The sequence below is a fragment of the Dasypus novemcinctus genome, chromosome 14 (assembly GCF_030445035.2).
Source record: "Dasypus novemcinctus isolate mDasNov1 chromosome 14, mDasNov1.1.hap2, whole genome shotgun sequence".
Classification (NCBI taxonomy): Eukaryota; Metazoa; Chordata; class Mammalia; order Cingulata; family Dasypodidae; genus Dasypus; species Dasypus novemcinctus.
Window position 1 is genome coordinate 5,895,062 of NC_080686.1, and position 19,308 is coordinate 5,914,369.

General features: G+C 41.8%; 1 pseudogene; it reads right to left on the bottom strand.

The window, feature by feature from the left end:
- Positions 1–1,264: 1,264 nt before the first annotated feature.
- Positions 1,265–4,210, bottom strand: LOC101445038 (zinc finger CCCH domain-containing protein 18 pseudogene; annotated as a pseudogene).
- Between the last annotated feature and the right edge of the window lie 15,098 nt (positions 4,211–19,308).

Below are 19,308 nucleotides of genomic sequence, written 5' to 3' on the forward strand. Positions count from 1 at the left end.
ACTGCAATATTCCACCTCTTTTTTTAAAACAAATCAATTTTATTGATCCATATTAATAAAGCATAAATCCATCCAAAGTGTACAAACAACAGTATTCATTGTAATCACATATTTGTGCATTCATCACTTCAGTTATTCTTAGAGCACTTTCATTATTCCAATAATAATAATAAACCATAAACAAACAAAATTCATCAACTCTCAATCTCTCCATACTTCCACTGCCATACATACATAGCTGCTATTCTTTTTCCTTCTCTCTAGTGTATTTGTATTTATATTTTGAGAAAAAGTCATATATGCAATATCACCCATATTAGTGTTTTGCATGAGGCTTTACTATTTTTAAGTCCCATGTTACAGTTTTTAGCTTTCCTCCCAGTAATATACATGACCTTAGACTTTCAACAACTGTCATATAATAGCTCTGCTAGGTACAAATACCTTGATGTGTTTCACCATTTCTATTCATCTCCAAAGATTTACAAACAACGTTTTTAACAACTCTTCACAGATTAACCATAAGCTTTCCATTCTCTATCCTCCTATTTTATTAACTCCATGAGTTTGCACAATACATTTAGTTCAAAATATTGCAATCATATGGCATTTGTCCTTTTGTGTTTGGCTTGCTTCATTCAGCATAAAGTTTCGTCCATTTTGTCATATACTCCACGACTTCATTTCTTCTTACCACTGCATAATATTCAATCCCGTGTATACTCCACAATTTGTTTATCCACTTGTCAGTAGATGGACACCTGGGTTTTTTCCAACTGTTGGCAAAAGTGAATAACACCGCTATGCGCATCCGTGTGCAGATGTCTGCTCCTGTGTCTGCTCTCAGTGCGGTTTACTTGTCAGCTGGTGAGGAGACACCGGCCACTTCGAGGCTCACAGGAACACACCTGACCAGCAGAAGGGGATGGGCTGCAAAAGAAAGGGGGCAGACAAAGCATCCAACAGGGCCGACGTTGTTTACAGAAATACAGTGCTGCCTTCCTTGGTTTTGATGCCCGCGACTACCTATATGTGGGACTCCGCTTCAGTCTGTGAGCAGTGGCTGGAGTCCAGCATCAACCCCATTGTGTGTGTGCGTTTCCATCTGAAAAGCTTTTTTTTCCCCCTTTTTTAATTTTTAAAAAGAATAAGAGCCAACATAAGACTTTGACTGCGAAATCCAAAATGGCTGCGTTTACCCTATTTATGAAAACTCGGAGAATCCAGATCCGAAGCGGTGTGGAAAGCCGAGCGCGCGGCGCCGCTACGCTTTGGGGAGCTTCCGCGCGATGGCGTCCTCCACCGCCTGCAGCTGCTTCAGGAGCGCCTCCCGCCTCGACGGCCTGCGGGCCTTTCCCGGCTTGGCACAGGCGGCAGAGGCGGCGCGGCCTTCTGCGGCCTTGCCGGGTACAATCGTGACTTTGCTGGAGCTCTTGGCCTGGGAAGATCCCTGGGACTTCCTGTCTGGCTGAGCCAAAGACCCTCTGGTGCTCTGGCCTCTCCGCTGCTCTAGTTTGGGAGAGCCGAGTCTCCCACCGGACTTCCGGGCCTGAGGACTGCGGGCTGGGGCTGTGTGCGGCCGCTTGGCCGGAGGAGGACTCTGCTTGTCCTCGTCCGACAGTTTGAGTCGCTCGGTGCCTTTTTCAGTCACCTTGTTTAGCAGAATCAATTTGATTTCCCTGTGTGCAGTTAGCGCGCCCTGTGCGGCCTGCCCTGGAGGCGCCTCTTGCTGAGCCAAGGGCAGCTGGGGGGATCTGCTGCCTGCTTGGGGATTCCTGGACTTGGGGGCTTGAGTGGAGGTATCCCTTTTCCGCTTATCCTCTTTAACACCAAGGGTTTTTTTAGATTTTCCTTTCTCCTTCTTGGCCTGGGCTGTGGTGGGGGACCGTGAGGTGGCCAAGGACGGAGGGCTGCCCAGGTCCCTGTACCTGTCTTCTGAGGCCACGCTGTGCCTGGTGCTGGGTCCCGAGGAGACGCTGCTCGCGCTGGTGGACCTGGATCTGGACCCGGAGCCGCTCTCGCTCCTGCCGCTGCTTCTGCCCCTGCCGCTGCCCCTATGCAGCCGCTTCCTGGGAGGGCTCCTGGCTGGCTGCTGCTTCCTGCGGCCTCCTGGCGTCTGTCCGGGCTGGGCGGGCCTGGGCACAGGAGCAGGGGTGTTGGTGGAAAGTGCTGGGGCTGGAGGCGAAACCGGCTTCTTCACCACCTTCCCTCTTGCTTTCCCGGGAAGCGGGGCCAACTCTCCATTAGGTTCCACAAGAGGTCTGCGTGGGGAGGGCGTTGGCGACCGCGACGTGGACGACAAGAAGGATCTGGACCTGGATCGACTGCCCGGGGACGAGCTGGGCCTGGAGGAGCAGCTGGAGCAGGAGCAGGAGCTGTAAGATGATTGTCGGGAAGGAGACCTGGACGACCCAGAGCCAGAGCAGGACGATGAGCCCTGGGACGAGCTGTGCCTGGAGGAGCAGCTGGAGCAGGAGCTGGAGCTGTAAGATGATTGTCGGGAAGGAGACCTGGACCACCCAGAGCCAGAGCAGGACGATGAGCCCGAGGACGACCTGGAGGACCCAGAAGTCGAGGACGACCGGACCGATGTCCTTCCACTTCTCCGTGCCCGACGAGGGGACACCGACACACCGCGCTTCCTGGGAGACTTGGATCGACGCCAGGGGTCCGTCCATTCCTCGGCTCGCTTCACCTGGGGGCGCACAGCGGCGGCCTTCTTGAGCGGCTCAGCTTGACTGCTCGGCAGCTGCGGGGACCTGGACTTGGGCTTCTCCTTTTCCTTCGCCTGTTCTTTCCCTCTGTCCGAGTCTCTGTGCTGCCAGTACCTGTCGTCCCACTTGGCGCGCTCCCTCTCCCACTGCTCTTTCCTCCGCTGCCGGACCTCATCGAGCTCTCGCCAGTGCTCCCGCTCCCTTTGCCATCGCTCTCTTCTCTGTTCCAGCTCTCGCTGTTTGTTCTCTCTTTCTCTTTCTCTCTGCTTTTCCCGATGCCGGTCATGAGGATAGGGCTCTGTTTCTGTATCCAGCACCCTGAAATTCTCATACTGCCCTCCACGCCAGCACCATTCTGCGTCATAGTCATAATAAGGAACTGTGTGGAACTCAAGCTCTGTATTTCTGACATCTCTTGTGAGCTGCTCATTCCGATTAAACTCCCCTTCGTCTTCACCAACGGCCGCCGTCAATCTTTTCTCTTCAAAATCAGGCTCCCGCTCCTTCCGAAGGGTTGCCTTTTTTAATACCTCCTTTGCCTGCCGGAGTCCTCGTTCCCAGGCACTCTCTGCTGGGCACTTTGGAGGGGGTGGAGGCAAAATTTCATCAACTCTCCGCCCACCCCAAGGACTGGCTGGAAGCAGTGAGTGAGGTCCAAGAGGCCGGGCAGTGTTAGGCAGGAAAAGGTCACCTTTGGAGATCAGGGAGTAGTTCCCCTTGTCATTCACTCCAGGGTGTAAGAACCTACAATTCATCCCCCAGGTACAGTTCCCTTTAACCTGGCCTCTGAATGGTATGGAATTTGATATTGGTGCAAGAAGAGTGGACAATGGTGGCTCAGCCTCTTTCATGAAGTACTGGCTGATGGGAGGAGGCCTCACCTTCCTATCACTGGGCTCTCTCACTTCGCCTTCTTCCAAGTCGTCATCATCAATCTCGTGGTCAATCTCTCCATCATCGCCCTCTTTTTGTTTCTTCTCCTTGGCAGACTCCAGAGGTTCTTTCTCTTCTACATTTTTAAAACCTGGTTTTTCTTCCTCCCCTGGAGCTTCTTCTCCTTTGTCTATGATGTCCTCACCTCCATCCTTCTGGTCTTCTACATTTTGGACAATAGAAATTGGCTCCTCAGGAACCACCTCATGGAAATCTGACTCATGCACATACACGGTGACGGTGGAGGTCTCATCTCCAGGATCAGTTGTACAGTCCTCCCCGTCGTTCTCACAGCAGGAGCTAGCTGTGCCCCTGCCCAGCTCCTTAGCATCGGAGTCCTGATCCTGAGATTTGGGCAGACTGGCCTGGTCCTCCTCGTCGAAGCCCAGTCCCCTGGCTGTATTTCCCTCCGTCTCCAAGTTGGAACTGCTCCCTGCAACTCCGTGCAAATCCTGATCAGACCTGCTTTCCCTCAGAATGTTGTCTTCAGAGGGACACTGCTGCTCCTCTTTCCCCCACTCTGGTGAGTGAAGATCCTGTACAGGGCAATCGGTCACATCCATGGGTGTTCAAAATTCTCAGCCCCAAGGCAAGAGGGGCCTAAGATGCACTGGGGTCAGGGCTGCACGAAGGCGTCCCCAGGTCTTTCAGCTCCTCACAGGCTCTGGCTTTGGGCACCAAAAGCGCGGAATAAATAGGCTCCACGACCCCTGGGGGCGGGGCTTTTTGTGCAGCGTCATCAGGTCACGACCACAGACCTATGGGCCGGTAGTTTTCCCTCACTTGCTCCTCCCACCCGCCCTCCTTCAGCCCCACCCCTCATCTACCTTTTGATTCCTATTTGCATGGAATATTTTCCCCATCCTTTCATTTTCAGCCAATTTGTGTTTGCATCCTATATTCGATTCATTCTGCCAATCTTTGTCTTTTGATTGGAGAATGTAATGCTTCTGCATTCAATTTAATTGCTGAATTGGTGTGGAGAAAGTGGCCATGGTGGCTGCTGGGTGTGAGGAATGGGAGGAGGAGATGAGATGTGGAGGCGTTTTCGGGACTTGGAGTTGTCCTGGGTGATGCTGCAGGGACAGTTACTGGACAGTGTATGTCTTCCCATGGCCCACTGGATGGAACGTGGGAGAGTGTGGGCTATGACATGGACCATTGACCATGAGGTGCAGCGGTGCTCAGAGATGTATTCACCAAATGCAATGAATGTCTCATGATGATGGAGGAGATTGTTGCTATGGGGGAAGGAGTGGAGTGAAGGGGGTTGGGGGTATATGGGGACCTCATATTTTTTGAATGCAATATTTAAAAAATAAAGACAAAAAAAAAGAAGGGGAAAAAGAAAAAAAATTGCTGCGAAGGCGGAACTTACTTCTAATGTTTTGCTATTTGTTTTTGCATGTCCTGAACTTTTTGTCCTTCATTTTCTTCATTACTACCTTATATTTTGTTTAGTTGATCCTTTGTAGTGAATCATACTGATTCCCATTCCCTTTACTTTTGTGAAATTTTTTAAATATTTTCATTCAGATTTATGGGCACTACATTTAATATTCTAAATTTATTACAATCTACTTTGAATTGGTACTAACTTACCTTCAATGACCAATGAAATTCATGCTCCCATATTACTCACTTCCCTCTCTTTTGTTGATTAAATTACCATTTCCTTTTTATTCCTTGTGTGTCCAATCCAGCATTTTATAATTACATTTAAGCATTTGGAGTTTATGCACATTTACCAAATAAAAAGGTAGAGTTATTTACCAAAGCTAGTATAACATTTATGTTTACTAATGTGTCTACTTTTATCAGAGATCTTTTTTTTTTTTTTAAGATTTATTTATTTATTTAATTTCCCCCCCTCCCCTGGTTGTCTGTTCTTGGTGTCTATTTGCTGCGTCTTGTTTCTTTGTCCGCTTCTGTTGTCGTCAGCTGCACGGGAAGTGTGGGCGGCGCCATTCCTGGGCAGGCTGCTCTTTCTTTTCACGCTGGGCGGCTTTTCCTCAAGGGCGCACTCCTTGCTTGTGGGGCTCCCCCACGCGGGGGACACCCCTGCGTGGCCGGCACTCCTTGCGCGCATCAGCGCTGTGCATGGCCAGCTCCACACAGGTCAAGGAGGCCCGGGGTTATCAGAGATCTTTATGTATTCATTGATTCAAATTATAGTTTGACGTACTTTCATCTCAAACTGAAAGTTGCATGTCAGTATTTCTTTCACGGGAGCTCCAATAGTAACGATCTCCCTCAATTTTTTTCAGTTCTGAATGTCTCAATTTCCCTGCCATTATTTTTAAAGTCAGTTTTGCAAAATACAGAATTCTTGCTTAATATTTTGTTTCTTCTTTCATCACTTTAAATATGTTGCCCCCTTCCTTCTGTCCTTATTGATTTCTAATTACAAATCTTAAGGAAGAATCCTTGTATATGATGAGTCATTTCTCTCACTGCTTTGAAGATTCTATTTATCTTTTTCTATTTATATATATATTTAAATATATTTTTTTCAAAAGATACTTAATTACATTAAATGTTACCCAAAAAAATACAAGGGATTCCCATATACCTCACTCTCCATACTTCCCAACCGTCCCCACATTAACAACTTCTTTCAATTAGTATTTCTATTTTTATTATAATGTTTCTCTCTCTGGATCACTTGAATTTGTCCTGTAGGTATTTTGAGTTTATTAGATGTGAATATACATATCATTCATAGAATTTGGGAAAATTTGTCCATTATTTCTTCGAGTATCTACCCTATTCTTACTCTTCTTCTGTACTAGTCTATTTAATGATTTCTCCAATCTATTTTTTGAGAGAGAAAAAAAGTATTCCTCATAGTCTATGGTCACTCATGTCTCTGCTCAATTTACATTTATACAAATAATATTTTGGCAGATACATTCTTAAACACCTATAGGGAACAACAAAAACAAGAAAACAAACAAATAAGAATAATAATAAAAACCCTCTCCCACTCTTGTAAACAGCTCTTTGCTCGGACTGACCCTACAGATCAACCTAGGATGAAGGCTAAGGGACTTCCCAGTTTTTCATCAGAGCCTGCGTCTTGCCTAAGTTTGCTTCATGGCTTTCGACATACTCTCATGTATATGGGTGTTTCAGAATGTCCTAGTTTCCGAAAGAAACTCTCCCCATCTTTTCCTACCAGGGCCACAATCCTCCATTGTTTCTCAACTGAAAACTTTTGCAACAGTTAACAGCAATTTCATCACTTTATTATAGCATTTTTAAGCAATGACTGCCACTTCTGCAACCTGTATGAGTTCTTTAGTAGGTGAAACAGAGGAAATGAACATCTGAAAGTATGTGGGTGCTATTTTAATTAAATCAAGTGTGCTCTGCTGTTAGCATTCCCAGATCTAGGGTCCCATTCTGGGAATGTGGCCTTTCCTTTCTGCAAGACTGCCACAGAGTCAGGGTGGGAAAAGAAAGGGTTTACAAAAGTGCTACAGAAATTTCATACCATTTTCATCTTGTCTTATTGTTGATTCATCATCCCCTTGGTAGCTGTAAACTTTTGACTGATATCCACAGTTCTTAAAAAGTTGGTTTTTATATTTTCTGCATAAATATATAAATATATTTATAAATATATATAATGTATATATATATATTTAGGAGGATAGGAGCTGCCTATTTCATCACCTTGCTGATGTCTCTTACTAACTTTCTTGGCCTCTGAAACTTTACTTCGAGTTTTTCCTTTCAGCTAAATTCTAATATCTTTTTAAGAAAGTGTTCTGATTTGAGCACTGTTTTAATAATAGGTGATACATGAATGAAGAAATAACTTAAAAAAAAAAATAAGGCCTAAAGTATATAGTTCTTCAAGAGTGAATTTGGTGGTAGTGGAGATTTCAAGAGACACATACTATGAAATGTCTTGGATTTTGCTTTGTGACCTATGACCTAATTTTACTAATATCATGGCATCCTCTGTAACACAGCCTAGACAGAACACACAAGAGCCAAGTTCATACACTAAAAGACTACATATACTACTCTCTCGTGGATCTCTATATTACCACTCATTAGTAAGAGAAGTAAGTAAGGATCACCATAAATCTGAACAAAAACTCTATGAAAATACAGACAAGTTCAAAAATACAACTATATGGCAACATTTATTGCAACTCAAAAATGTAACTGAAACAAAACAAATAAGCGAGGAATATGTGGATAGATGAAAAATTTGTATATGGTTAGAGCAGTTTGGGACCTGTGAAAGAAAAAGTATGTGTGTCATTTATAAATATGGATATATGCACACAATAGAAGTAGCCAATGAAGAAATTGGAAGCATATAAATACCTGGAGGGAAAAACAGGGGGCTGTAGAATATAGAAAGTATATTGCTGTGTCTCAAAACAGATATTTTAAAAATATTTTTCTCTTTGCATTGATAACTTGCTTACATTTTAAAGAAAAGAAAAGCTTACTGAATGAACTAATAAAGAGTAGGTTGCTTAATTAATGGTACTGATTCGAATCTGTATTATACACATTCAAAAGGAAAATGGAAAAGTGACACAATTCATAAAATGTTCTCATTATTCTTTCACAACTACCATTCATTTTTCATCTCATGGGAATAGCAGTATAGGGTTAGAGACACATAGATTTAAACACAAAGAGAAAATACTAATACAGATATGAAAATGCAAATAGTGCAAAAAAATTTATTATTAAACTTGATGCTCTATAATAAGTAAAAAGAACAAAAGTAAACAATAATACATTTTATTACCAAATATTTCAACACTATTCTTTTCAGTTTTATGTTTCATTTTTCACATTGTTAGTATTTCCTAATGTTTGTTAGGGCATAATTTTCATTTTACAATATTATTTTGTAAATTTGATTCATACATTCTAAGACATCTGCTTCCCTTGTCATATGATGTCCACTCAGTGATTCACTTTCATGTACTTGTGCTCCTCAGCTGCCTCGAATCTGGGCTATTATGTTCATTCCTGACTCCAGTGTTGTTACTTACCATGTAGATGTATTGGGATGTTGTGAGAGGAAGACCCTGCTCTCTGGCAGGCAAAGATAAGTTGAAAAATTGAGAGGGGAGACCATAGCCTTGGACAGAAAACCTGTAGCATCCCAAATGCTATGGTCCATAACATGTGGGTTCTTAGTTTTCCTTTAAGGGCTTCACTCTCCAGGCCCAGGAATTGGCAGCTTTGTGTTGACAGTGGGATCTGCAGGTCCTGGGGCCTTGTAAAAGCAAAGGTTGGCATGATCGCCTGTACACATCAGTTCCTACTTGTTTTCCATGATTACTCACCCAGCCAGGCTTTTCTCCTGTTCTACCTTAACTCTCTGTACACCCATTTCAGAGTTCTGGGCCATTCTCTCTGATTCCTTATGTTAGGACAAGAGGCAGGCAATGGACTTCACAAGACAATGCCTGAGAGCTCCTGAAAACACTTTTTCTTTACCTGAGCTCTCACAACTGAATAAAATACTATTTTCATTTGCCAAAGGGCTGCCAATGCTAACTACCAGAAATCTGTTGGCTATTAAAAAGGGGCTTTATTTTGGGTAAAAGATTACAGTTCCAAGGCCATAAGAAGTCCAAATGGAGGCACCATCAGAGTTGTTCTCTCATCAAATTCAGCTACTGTTGATCCTGTTGTGTTGCCATGTGGTGAAGCAAGATTGCTGCCAATCTCTGCCCAGATTTCTTCTTCCCCTCTGGACTTCCTCTGTAAAGGCTCAGTTGCTCTCATTTCTTCCCAATTTCAGCGGCAAGCTGTATAGGGCTTGCTTCTTAAGGCTTCCCTATATCAGTATTGGCTGCTTCGCGCTCTTCCCCAATTCAGCTGTTAGTTATTAGGCAAATGGCTCATCTCTCTCTGGGGCCTGAGCTGTTTGTACTTTCTCCTTTCTGTCACATGGAGGGTCAAAAATGTCAGAGCTCTCTCTTCCTGTGTCTGTCTGTCCATGTGAGTCCATTTATGTCATACCCAGCAAGGGGTCTGGGATTTAACGTGAGTCATGCCTCACTGATGTAGTCAAATGAAATGCACTAAAGCACTCAACTGGTAATTTAATCAAAGTCCCCTCAACTGAATTTAATGCAATCAATGGGCATCACAACAAGAGAATTAGGTAATTTTATAAACATAATCATTCTCCTTTTGGGATTCAAAAAGTACTCTTAAACTGCCAAAGATACCTATGTTCTATGCTTCCACTAAAACTCATGACGAAAAAAAAAAAGAAAAAGTACATGAAAAAGATAAAGTGCATGTACATGAAAACCCCAGGGCAAAATATCCTTCTATCCTTCCAGAGTTTTTTCCTCAATGTGATACTCCAGGTTCCTGGATTACATGAATTCCTTAGTTTATTTCAGGGACTAATTTCGTGGGAAAGAGCCAGCAGCCTCTGCTAACTTACTATATTGGTAAATATTAAACCTCCTCTTTATGTTTTCATTTCAATTAAATACAGAAAATATTTACTGAAGTTTCGAGGGCTGTGGTCCCCCATTGTGGCAGTTTAATATTATTGATGTGTTCCAAAAAGAAATATTGAATTATGTTTGTAATCTGATCTGTACCTCGGCATGATTGAGTTATGATTAGAGCATTGAGTCCCCAACCACCAGGAGGTGGGTACTCACAGAAAAAAGGCATGGAAAAGAACAGAGTTGAGGGTTTCTGATATTGGAGTTTTGATGTTGGAGTTTGATGCTAAAGACATAAGCTGGAGCTCCAGAAATTAAGCACTCAGAGGAAAGAGAAGCTGATGGATATAGGATGACCAAATACCTGAAAGTAACTTGTTTCTTTCTCTGTTGCTAGGATACAAAGAATTGTATGTAAATCAGAAGGTAATGAATTACAACCCTCTCTTTGGGCCAAATTCCACTTTTGGTGGTCAAGAATATTCTGTTGAAGCAATGAAGTATGAAAACCAGCTTCAACCAGTTGCCCAGACCTGTGCAGAAGCAGCCCCTTGTTGTCTTCACTTCAACTTGCTTAATTAACATAGTAAAATTCCCACCCAGAGGTGGAATTATCTGCCTCTTTCTTGATCATGAATTGTATATGTAAGCATGATTTTCTGAACATACTAATCATACAATTATATAACCAGCTATGTGTGTTCATCCATATGCATAATAACTAATGCATAATCAAAGCAAATGCTAAGTAGTAAAGGGTATTTAAACAAGAGTGAAACTGCAGCACAGGGAGTCAGGTCTGAGTCACATTGGACTGGCCTTGGCTCCTTACCTCTGCAGACGTAATAAATGTGAGTTTGCCCAACTCTCGTGTTGAAGTTTTCTTCATGCCATCTCTGACTATCCATAAAGGCCCTGCTTTGAGGCCTAACAAATTAGTGACCATGAAGGGACTAAATAAATAAAAATAGTAACCAGAGAATGCTTCCAGGGTGAGCTATGGAGGTGGTCATCTGCTCTGAGGCATCCCTGACTCCAGCGGCCACTCGGGAATATCCCAAGCCCTCAGGGGTTCTCCGGGGCAGAGCCCCTTTCCAGCTACCAAAGGAACCAAGGATCATGAGGTTAGGATGGAGGACCGGGTCATCTCCTTCCCCTGGCAGGTGAGTTCGTTCCTTTATTCATCACTCTTTTTCTTTTAGCTAACTGCAAGTTAGGATTTGGTCTACCTTCACCATGGTAGTGGAGGTTTGGTTACAGTGGGAGAGGTCTTAGTGGGTTTGAGTCCCACTCCCTCACTCCCTTAAAGGGGAAACCTGCTGTTTGGCTTTGGCTAGCTGTGAGTTAGCATTTGGTTTACCTTCGCTAAGGTAGTGAAGGTTTGGTGGTAGTGGGAGAGGTTTCGTGGATTTGAGTCCCACTCCCTCATTCCCTTTAAGGGGAAGCCTGCTGCCTTTTGTGCCTTTAGTTTTGGCTGTTCTCTTTCTCTCTCACTTTCTGCCACCATGGGGAATGAGGCGTCAATACCTGAGTGCTCCCCACTAGGCTGCATCCTGAAAAATTGGTCTAAATTTGGGGGATCTGGGTACAAAAAATAAATTAATTAATTTTTGTAACGAAGCTTGGCCTAGATGTAGATTAGATGACAGACAAATTTGGCCAGAAAATGGGTCTTTGAATTTTAATACTATACTGCAATTGAATTTATTTTGTAAACAGCAAGAGGAATGGACAGAAATCCCATATGTTCAAGTTTTCTTGGAGCTGTGGAAAGATAAGGAAACCAGGAGTTGTAGGGTAATTTTGTATGGGCCCCCTTCAGCCCCGGTTTCAAAAGAGTTGAGGTCCTGGGATTCCCTCTCCTAGAACCCATTAATGAACTCCTCGTCTTAAGTACCTCACCCCCTTATTATTCTAGACCACCCCTGCCTCCTCCCCCACCAGGGCCACTGCCAAAACCCACTCTTCCCTTAGAGATATCAGGCCCCCTTTCCCTCCCACAAGGACCTTTCCTCCAATCTCCCTCCCGTACTCAGAGTGGAGCTGTATTTGGCCAGGGTAGCCCTCCCTACCCAAAGGAGACTGTAGGTCAGTTCCCACTCCAGCAAGTTCCAAATATAATTGATGATCAAGGATGACCCTGAGGCTTTCTTTCTGGCCACACTCCTTTCACCACCTCTGATTTATTTAATTGGAAAAATAACACTCCTGCTGATAAATCCTGAGAAAGTAACAACCCTGTTTGTTTCCATTTTTGCCACACAAAATGTGGCTAATATACAAGCCCTTAAAAAATCCTCCTCACCCCCAAGGAAAAACTAATGGTCCTTGAAAAAGTGCAACAAGAAGCCAAGGCATTGCAGCAGGTGGCACCTCAATACCTTATTTACAGCTCCCCAAATGAGGCAGTCCCTGAAGCTGATCCTCATTGGAATCTGCATTCTTGCTGGGCTGTGGAAAGGTGCTCCAAAGCAAATATCAATCACTAAATTACAGGAGGTCCAACAAAAACTGCACACAACTTTGGTTGGTGGGGACACAGAGCCACTCCAGTGTACTCTGAATGTAAGCAAGCCTTTCACCAACTGAAGAGAGAGCTAATGAGTGCCCCTGCTCTGGAATTACCAGATCTCAGAAAACCTTTTAATTTATTTGTCCATGAAAAACAAGCTGTAGCCCTTGGAATATTAACCCAGAAATTGAGAGGTGAACATTGCCTGGTAGCATACTTCTCAAAATTACTAAATAATACTGCAAAAAAAGTGGCCAGCATGTTTAAGAGCTGTTACTGCAACCTGTGTCTTACTACTGGAAGCTGAAAAATTTACATTAGAATAGCCCCTTACCATTCAAACCCCCCCATCAAATACTCACACTGCTTGAAGGAAAAAGAAATCTTTGGCTAACCCAAGGGAGACTTGGAAAATATCAAGCAGCACTCCTAGGAAACCCAGAAGTTAAATTAAAAGTTTGTGCAACCTTAAATCCAGCTTCTCTACTCTCATCAAGTACTGAAGAAATATCTGTTCATAACTGAACTTTTAAAAGCAATAAAACTACCCACAGAAGTAGCTGTAATGCACTGCCAGGGACATCATAAGGAAGACTCCTATGTAAGCACTATGAACAGGCAAGCAGAACCAGCAGCAAAAACCTCCTAGTCAAGTACCTGCACTCATTAAACCTCAGATTCCTTAACATATACAGGAAGTTTTCTGTCCAGTCTATACCCCTGCAGATCTTGAGTGTGCAAGAGAATGGGGATTTCCAAAAAATTCAGAAAAATCAGAAAAAAGGGGATAAGTGGCTGAAAAACAGCCAAGGACAATTCTATTCTGCCTAAGAACCTAGTATATCCCCTAGTCTCTTATTATCACCAAATCACACATTTGGAACAACAAGCACTACTGAGCCTTCTTCACTGACTGGTGGTGGGACCTCACCTTGCTCAAGCTTTGCAAAAAGTCTCTAATGAGTGTCTTTCCTGTCAGAAAAATAACCCAAAGGGAATATCGTGGACTTCTTTTGGGACACAAAATCAAGGACTTGCCCCAATGGAAGATTGGCAAGTAGACTTCACAGTAATGCCAAAAACCACAGGAAATTTTAAGTATCTTTTGGTATTTGTAGACACCTTTTCAGGGTGATGGAAGCCTTTCCCTGCTGCACAGAACAGCACTCCACGGTAACTAAATTCCTCCACCAAGAAATCCTCCCAAAGTTTGGACTACCCCAAACAATTCAGTCAGATAATGGACCTGCTTTTATTTCAGTTGTGGTACAGGGTGTCAATCAGTGTCTTGGAATTAAGTGGAAACTAATGCAGCCTGGAAACATGAGTCATCAGGTGGAAAGAATGACCTATACTTTGAAGAAAGCCTTAAGTAAAACTTGTCAAAAAACACAGTTGAAATGGACAGAAGCACTTAACCTAGCTCTCCTTTGGGTTAGGGTGGCCCCGAAAAGAGGACTTGAATTAAGTCCTTTTAAACTTATGTATGGAAGGCCCTTTGTAAGCAACCCAAGAAAAAAAACCAATTCACCAGTGACCTTAGAGGGAGCCTCCATAAGTGGGCTTTGCAGTTAGGAGAGCTCCTTACCACCATGCACATATGCAAATATGTGCCTAAAATACCCCACTGACCAGCCTCTCCACCCCTTCTCAATCAGGGATCAGGTTCTTTTAAAAGTTTGGAAAAGCAAACATCCTGAAGATCAGCTTAAACCCAAATGGGAGGGACCTTACACAGTACTATTAACCTCTCATTCTTCTCTTAAGTTACAAGGACTCAAGTCCTGGGTCCATCATACCAGAGCAAAACCCTACTACTTATCAGAGCCAGCAAATAAATGAGGTCCTGAACCAGAGATCAACACCAGAGCATGAAGCAAAATATGAGATGGAGCCAGTTGAGAATCTCCAGTTCCTGTTCAAGAAGAAAAAACTCCACTAAATACTAATCTTGTTCTTCCTACTATAGGAACCTGCCAGTAACTAGCCCCGAGGGAAGCTATCACTCATCCTACACACATATTTTGCAAATCATCCAAAACCTCTATAATTAGAACCAAGTGTTGGTACTGTGTAAATTTGCACAATCAATATCAAGTAATGCCTACACCAGTTTACTATGAAATGTTTCAGTTAATCTACACCTTAAAAGCAACAGCCACAACAGCCAACTTAAATAAAATTCAACAGGCTTTTGTAAAAGCAAACCCCAAAACATGTAACACTACAAATAATTTTTTAAAAGCCAATTAATCCCCTTGCTTATATTTTTAGGAATCACAGCATTCGTTGGTACTGCAGCCGCATCCCTGTACTTAGTCATCAACCTCTCCAAAGAAGTGAGAGCATTAAAAAACAACAACAACAAAGCCATTAATCTCATAATACAGGAAAATAATTTCTCCTGGAACCCATCCAGCTTTGCCAAGTTGCCCTTTGTTAATTATTATCCTTATTCTTTTAATGATTGCTGCCATACTCATACCATACATGCAATGCTTTAAATAAAAGCAGTTGCAAACACTAACAAACTTTTCCTCCTCATGTAAGGGTAAGGCCACATTGGAAAAATAGGAATAGAACTACATTAGGAAATAGGAATTGCAAGTGTCTTCAGATAAATAAATAACTTAGGACTGCTCCCAAGAAAAGTGCCAATAAATAACTTAGGGCCACTCCCAAGAAAAGGGCCAATAAATAACATGGTACTGCTCACAAGAAAGGGCTTTTAAAAAATAAAAAAATAAATATGCTATCTTCAGCTAACTGCAGTGTTCTGCTTCTGTGCCTGCTTGTTTGCTTGCTTACTAGTAAATGCCCCCCTTCCTAAAAAGCTATAAAACCACCCCTTCCCTGAGACTCGGGGCTGCCCTCTCCTCTTCATTGGATGAGGCAGTCACCACATGGCTAATAAAGCTCTGAATTGGAACTTTATTCAAAGTCTGAGTCTGGTCAATATCGCTGGTCTATAACATTTGGAGGCCCCAGCAAGATTGATCAACGAGATCCCCCACTCCAGCAGAGTTATCTCCTCAGACTCAGGGAGATGGGTTCATTCTGGGGATGGACCACCAGTCTAGAGGAAGGCCTCAGAAGTCCTCCACCCGGGACACTGCCCAGGCCTGGAACTTGTCTCCACCTAAATTCTATCCGGAGAGCATCAGGAGTTCCTGGGCCCAGGATCAGCAAACAAGACGTTCCTAGTTAAGTCTGTCTTCTGGAAAACCTCTGCAGAGTCTATGGATTGTGGGGTAGTGGATCTGCTGGACACAGCAAATAGATTCCACCCACCAGTCAGAGCGAGATGTCACTCTTGACAACAGTTCAGGTTGTCTGGTTTATCTCTTCATCTGTCTTAATTGTCTTTTTGTATTTCTGTTCTGTGTAATTTGTGAAAAATTATGAGTCAATTGTAAACTGTATGTTTCTGCTAATGTGTTGTAATTGTTTTATATTTGTCTGTTTGTTCATCAGTGTGTATTTTGATACCTCCAGATGGTGATATAAATTAATAAAGATTTTTTAAAAGAGCTCTATTCAAATGACCAAATATTAAATAAGCACTTATATTAGTACCTAACTTTGAATGTTACTGGAATTTCTACAATGACAAAAAAATTGTAAGTCTTAACAAAATTACTGTCTTTTCATTAAAAAATAGTTCTTCCCTAAATTGAAATAAATATTTTTCTTCACAGGATAAAATGAAGGATGTAAAACTTAAATGAATATTAAAGAAGGTTAAAAGTTTGTGGGAATGCTGATTGAAATTTAAGAAATTTTTTCTAAAAAGTGTGTTTTGTCCTAAAATAGGATGGCTAATTTTCATAAACTCTTGGAACTCAAATGCATATGGCAAGTTGTAGAAAGTATTGTGGTAACTTTAAGTAAGGGAATGTGTTCTGTGAAGGTAAAATTTGTCTTAAAATTATAAATAATTATAAAAAGTTTAATAAGCATTGTTTAAATTAAGGTATTTAAATGGCTAATTCCAAAAAGTCTTCATTAAACAAAACCTGAATTGATAATACTACTAATAAAAAGTAATTTTATAACAGAAAAACTTGTTGGTAGCCAGCCTCCCCTGCCAACTTGCTTCTAATGTTTCTGGTATTACATGCTACTAAGTATTTAAAGTGAAGAAAAGTTCATTATTTTAACAAGCTTGTTTAGTGTTGATGGCAATTATATGTTGTAAGAAGTTTGCCTGGTAACTTAGTATGTGGGATATATGGAATGTGTTTTTATTGTTGAGGAAACAGGAGATGATTTTGTCCTAAGATAAAATGACTGATTATTAGAAAGAGTAGAGTGTGGGACAAAACCTGAATGAATACTGAAAGTGTAGAAGGTTTGTGGAAGAGAGATTTTTATGATTAAAATTGAGTAAGATTTGATGGATCTGTCTATAAAGTTTTAAAGGGTTTAGTATCAAGTAGTATATTGATGCAAAGTTAAAAACGTTGTTCTTTCTCAAAGTCTCTCAAGTCATTAGTCTCTTTTAGTAAAAGTTTCCTGAATAACCAATATACAAAGAAAATCTGTTTTATCAAAATAGCTTCTTGTGCTTTAACCTCATCATTTCCTCAGTGTTTGAAGAAGAAAGGGTCTTAACTCTTTTAAAAGAACCTAATGTTCTAGAAATCAAATCCTGAAAAGTAGCTTTTTATTTCAAACTAACTGCAAGAGATTTGTTCCTTTACCTTAAAAGAAAAATTAAATAATGGTTAAGTTCATTTAATATGTTATAAGTCGAATGAAAGGTGTTTAAAAGTGTTATAAAATTAAGAGGTTTAAAAAATTAATAAAAACTGTAACTAAGAGTTAAAATCATTTATAAATGCATTCATATTGTAAAACAGTGGAAAAATAATAACTGAAATTATAAATGAGTAAATTTAGCCTGAAACTATTATTGTAAGTATAAATTCCAAACTAACCTTTCCTTCATTTATGGTTGCTTCAAGCCTGACCTCACCCTGTGTGTTTGCCTATGGTTATTTCATGATAGTTTCCACCATACAGTCCAGAAAAAAAAACTGGAACATCCCTGTCTCCTGTCCTAGTATTAGTAACCCTGCTTTCTCTCATGAATCCAAGTGTAAACTAAATTGCTGCCTGGTGGAATTCTTAGCCCTTGGGTTTAAATGATCACTGGAGTTTTATTATCTCCAAGAACTGGGGGGGGGGGGGGAATCTCCTGCCTTAACTATCAGTGTTTGTTAAGAGTGGCAATTCAGGAGTGTGAGGCAAGATGGTCGCTGAGTGAACTTGCCTTTGCGGTCTGTCCCGGGAAGAGACGGCTGGGCGCGGCTGCAGGTCCTCCAAGGTGGGGTTTTTTCAGGATTTTTGCAGGGCAGAAGTGCCTGGACATAGATTGGGTGGAAAGGCATGGCAGGAAACACCTCACATTTGCTGGGTTTTCTCATCCTCCACTGCCTCATTTCTGTGTGAATTGATTTAGGCTACCTACACTATCCTCTTTCCCCGACATCTTGATATCCGCCACCATGTATGGACTCTCCTATATTCCACCTCCCACCTCCCTTTCTTTGATCCATGAAGGGTCTAAGTCTTAATTTTTCTAATACATTTGTTTTGTTTTCTGTCTGGTATACACTCTTGAAACTATTACCTTTCTTTTCTCTTTCCCTCTCTCACGAAAATAATAGCTTTTTAGCTAATACCATATTCCTCCCATATTCAATCATCTACCTCACAATAGATACTCTACCTACTGCTATAACTCTACACAATTTACATGAATCTAACCTCCATCCTCCCAGATCTCATATTCTTGCTTTGTTAACATATATCACTAATACTACCTTACACTTTTCCCTTGCTTACACAATTGCCTTTCCCCAACACTAATACTTTCAAAAAAGGTGAACTTAACCATCAACAAGAAATTAGAATAAGAAGAAAAAAGTGACAAAGAGAAGATATAACACTTATGCAAAAACAACAGCTAATTAACCCCCAAGAGTAGACAAAGAAGCTAAGGAACTGATTAAATCCGTCAAGATAAAGAGATGACCAGAAAGCAACAAAAGTCTACAAACCAAACCAGTAATCAGGAAAACATGGCTGAATCCAATCAACAAACCAAAAATCATGAAGGGGAGCAAAACTTTGCACAAGCAATGAAAGATCTCAGAACATTTATCACCGACAAATTTGACGGAGTAATGAAAGAGGTTAACAACATGAAGACATCACTTGGAGGGGAAATTGCAGACATACGCAAAAACATAACAGATATGATGGGAATGAACACCACAGTTCAAGAAATCAAAAATACACTTCCAGCAAATATCAGCAGACTAGAAGAGATAGAGCAGAGAATTAGTGATGTGGAAGACAGTACATTGGAAATCAAACAGATACTAGAAGGGGTCAATAAGAAGATAGAAAAAATCCAGTTAGGACTTAGGGACCTGAATGACAATGCAAAACGCTCAAACATACATATTATAGGCATTCCAGAAGGTGAAGAGAAGGGAAAGGGGTCAGAAGGAGTGTTACAGGAAATAATGGCTGAAAACTTCCCAAATCTACTGAAAGAGACAGATGTACATATCCAAGAAGCACAGCGCACTCCACTAGTCATAAACCCCAACAGGCCCACCACAAGACATATACTTGTCAAATTATCCAATGCTCAAGAAAAGAGAAAATCCTAAAAGCAGCA